The sequence below is a fragment of the Austrofundulus limnaeus genome, unplaced genomic scaffold (genome assembly GCF_001266775.1).
Source record: "Austrofundulus limnaeus strain Quisiro unplaced genomic scaffold, Austrofundulus_limnaeus-1.0 Scaffold69, whole genome shotgun sequence".
In the NCBI taxonomy this organism is placed as follows: domain Eukaryota; kingdom Metazoa; phylum Chordata; class Actinopteri; order Cyprinodontiformes; family Rivulidae; genus Austrofundulus; species Austrofundulus limnaeus.
In genome coordinates, this window is record NW_013952471.1 from 982639 (window position 1) to 987065 (window position 4427).

The 4427-nt window shown below is 37.7% G+C and overlaps 1 protein-coding gene across 1 annotated transcript in view; it reads right to left on the reverse strand.

Annotated features, from left to right (window-relative positions):
• Window positions 1-2672: 2672 nt before the first annotated feature.
• llgl2 (LLGL scribble cell polarity complex component 2) overlaps window positions 2673-4427 on the reverse strand; it is a gene marked incomplete in the record, with an annotated part of 122361 nt that continues 120606 nt past the window's right edge. Inside the window, 1 exon segment of the mRNA XM_014010453.1 lies at window positions 2673-3847.

A 4427-nucleotide genomic window follows, 5' to 3' on the forward strand; every position in this document is an offset into this window, starting at 1 on the left:
CAACCATGCCACGTTCAAAGGCACTCAAATCACCTTTCTTCCCCATACTGATGCTCGGTTTGAACTGCAGGAGATTGTCTTGACCATGTCTACATGCCTGAATGCACTGAGTTGCCGCCATGTGATTGGCTGATTAGAAATTAAGTGTTAACAAGCAGTTGGACAGGTGTATCTAATAAAGTGGCCGGTGAGTGTAAGTGTCACAGCTCTATGTGAAAAATTCACAGAACAAGCAGCCAAGGAATAGTGAAAAAGGCTAAATTCTGGAACCATAAACACAAACGTCTTTCCTTTGTTTTTATATCTTTAATCCACTTTGGAGTGTTTTTTTCGCACTTGGCTGGACCTGTACGTCTCCTGTGTTAATGTTGGTACATGTAATATGATAATTCTGTAATGTGGAGATCATTAAGAGTTGTTGTCGGGTGAAACAATATTTTGCTAACCAGAAGACTGGTGTGGGGCTAAAGAATGTGGAAGTGCTAGAATCTGAAGTCCTTGGCATAGGATATTGCACTTGGTAAAATGTTTTTTCAGGCTAACAAGAATAATAATCCAACATATTCTGTTCTTGTTAAGTATATCGGTCTCAAAACAAGATCAAAAATACATTTTAGCTGATATAAGACTGTAAGACTTTATTAAATGAAAAGTTTTTGCAGTAAAGTGACTGCCTACTGCTCAGTAACGTTAACAGATTATAAGCTCCACTTTAAACCTAGCCTGGTAAAAACTAGCCCCTTGTTCTTCACTTTGCTTTGTAGAGGGGGTCTGGACTCTCGGCCACAGAGAAACGATTGCTTGCTGGAGGTGTGGACTCTGTTGAAGTTTGAAGCGATTGGTTGTGAAGTATGCAGAGTGAGTCTGTGAGTGTTTTGTTTTGATTTAATGTGAAGACCTAATGTCTACAAACTGTTTTTTTTCACTAGCTGTACAGGGGTTTAACTGCACAGATTGTTTTTGATGTCTGTCAGGGCGGAATGGGCGGTCTTCTGAAGAGCATGACGTCACATGGAACGAGGGTAATAGTGGGTGTTGGACTTTATAGGGATCCCTGATTAGTTGTAACATTAGACTTTATTTGATAAACGTTTATTTTAACTGTAAAATAAAGACTGTAAAAATACTGTAGGATGTTTAGTTTTGTAAATTTTTAAAAATATATTTTAACACTGATGGAGCCATTTTATTTACACACAAAGCATTCTGGGTAAATGATGACGTGGATAGGTCCTCGGTGCGAGGCCGCTAGCGAGCTATATCCACCCTGAAGGTTAATCTTGGACAATATCTGATGATCGACTCTTTTAAATGAAACCAGAGAGCGTTGACAGAGAGGAGAAGGTAGAAATGACTCAGCCTGGAACTGAAAATATGGATGGAGGACAACAGAGCTGCTTCATGGAAGAAGAACCACAGCTTAGCCTGTTAGCCTTTGTGCTAGCACTGACGCTATATGGCCTTATATGCATTAGCTCGGTGCTAGCGCGACAAACAAGCTAAACTGAGGTCCTCCATCCATATTTTCAGTTGCAGCTGAGTCATTTTTGTGTTCCCCTCTCTGTCATGTGGATGGAGGACCTCAGTGATGAGAGGAGAATGTGTAGCACTGAGCTAATACATATATATGGTGATAGCGTCAGGGCTAATGCTAAAGCTAACAGGCTAATCTGAGGTTGTTCTTCCATGAAGCAGCTCTGTTGTCCTCCATCCATATTTTCAGTTCCAGGCTGAGTCATTTCTACCTTCTCCTCTCTGTCAACGCTCTCTGGTTTCATTTAAAAGAGTCGATCATCAGATATTGTCCAAGATTAACCTTCAGGGTGGATATAGCTCGCTAGCAGCCTCGCACCGAGGACCTATCCACGTCATCATTTACCCAGAATGCTTTGTGTGGAAATAAAATGGCCCCGTCTGTGTAATATATTTTTAAACTTTTAGTTTAAAAATCATAAAAACTGAACATCCTACAGTATTTTTTGTCTTTATTTTACAGTTAAAATATATGTTTATTAAATAAAGTCTGATGTTACAAATAATCAGGGATCCCTTTAAGTTTTGATGGTTCTGTCAGGTCTGTACAGCAAAGACTGGGTTTTCTCTTTCAACTTAAAATCTCATTTTGGAATTTGATATTTGCAGCTGTGAATTTTGTCTGTCCTTTGCCTTGCTCCTATTAAAAATCCTACAACACTGTTCCTGTGCTGCCTGTTTTTATGTTTTTATGAAGGGATTTTCAAAGTTGCAGGAAGAGAAGCCAACCCAGAACTGTGATAGAAAAAACAAACCAATAAGGCGGCCTCAGGACACACTGGCATCCTTATTTTTTTCCTCACAATTTGTTCCAGAAAAAAAAAAATATAATAAAAATGAAATACTTTTCATTTTAGTAAAAGTACTTTGCATGAGTTAGAAAAAGTTAAAACTAAATTAATAGCAGCACCTGAGGTGTTTGGTTGTTCCAGGCTCTATTCATGTGGTCAGGCTGCTCTCGTTATGAAGCTGCTGATGTGAGTTGGAAGCTCCACTCTGGTTATAGAGATGCTGATGAGACACCTGGTAAATTCTTTACAAGATCACTGCTGACCATCAGTCAGACCTCCAAAAACCACTTTATAATTCAGCTTCCACACGTCTGTTCATAAACTACTGATGAAAAACAAAACGACACGTTCATTCTTTAAAAAAGTGTAATCATCAGTGAGAAAACTGTAGTGTGACAATACATACAATTCCAAAAATATTAGAGTTCTTAATCAGTTTGCTAGAAAAATATATTTAAGGCTGATGCTAAAATCCCCAGCATTCTGACAAACGATACCAAAACATTTCCTCATGTGATGTAAGGAGCAGTTAACCTGCCCAATGGTATGTCATTCTACAGGAAATATATTAAAATCATCTCACTACAATAGCTTACAATTACATTTCTACATTACATCAATCACTGATGGCATAAAAACAAAACATCTTCGAGTAAAGATTCCCGCCAAACAAATCCAGCACTGAGCTGTTTTCTAGTGAAAAAGTACCTTAAGATGGATGCTGGGGAGCATCACAGCATCCAGTGTCTGAGGATTACAGTAGTGTAACTACAAATAAACAACTGAACTGATTTTGATTTTTGTTCTGAAAAGAACAGGAGATTATTTCTGTCAGAACATTAAAAATGTTAAAACCTGAGTTCAATCCAAGTTCAGGTCTACTCAACCCTGGTTAAGTGTGAGCTTTACACATTTTTTTGTAAAAATGATACAAAAGTCAAACTTATGTCAAGATTTGAGGATTTTTACACAAACTTGTGACCTAATGTTAAAAATTACCTAACAATATAGTTTAAATACAAAATTGATTCTTAAAAATGTTTGAAATTACCATTTAACTAAACACAATAAAAAGATAAAGTTTGGATGCTGAGTGTTTTTCCACACACCTAACAGAAATCAGCTTCAGCTCTAGAAACACACAAAACTAAAAAACTGTTTGCAACGTATTCAATCTCAGATTTTCATCCACACAGCACATATTTTAGTCCACATTCATCAAGCTTTCCATTCGAGGGAAGCAGCGTTTCCAACTGCTGCTGATGTCTGAGCGCTCAGCACGTTTAAGGCCAGCTGCTGACAGCAGCTGCTTTCTGCAGCTTTGGCTTTAAACCATGGAGGGCAGGAGTGAGCGTTAGCCACACAAGCACTCCGTCGATCCATCTGCATGTCCATGAGCCTTTGGTGTGTGTCTGTGCTGCAGGGAGGGGTGTGGGCTGGGCTTCAGTAGTGGTTGTATTGGCAGTTGGTGAAAGCTGCTGCAGGACTGCAGAACTCTCCTTGCACAATAATCAGTCTGGTTTCTGAGGGGACAACAGAGAAACAACAAGTTATACTGGAAATGTTACAAAGATTATTTAAATACACGCATATTAAATTTTAAAAAGTTTACACATAACCTGTAAAAAAACAGAATGCAATAAGTATCTTATTTTATGAACCCATTTTTAATTCACTATGGGACATAACATCAAATGATCACACTCAGACATTGAACAAGTTTTAGAATAAAAAGAGTCCATTTTTTCTGGCAGCAACACTTCTCAAATAAATGTTCCAGACAAGCAAACGGCTGGAACAGCTGGAGGAATATTTTACAAATGTGACCCATCATATCGAAATGAGGATTAAGTCAAATTTGGTCAAAATGACCTAATTACATTTTCAGATTCTTGACTTTAAAAGCTACATTTTGATACCTGGATCATCCTGATATCATAATTAAATCCATATATATGACTTAATTTGTCTTGTTGGTTACAATAATACATAAATATTTGGTCTGAATCCTAATTTGATGATGTCCTTGTAAAGAGGAAACCTCAAATTTTATTTGAATATTGAGATTTCCCAGCTAAAAAAAACAACACTTTGCTAGCTCAC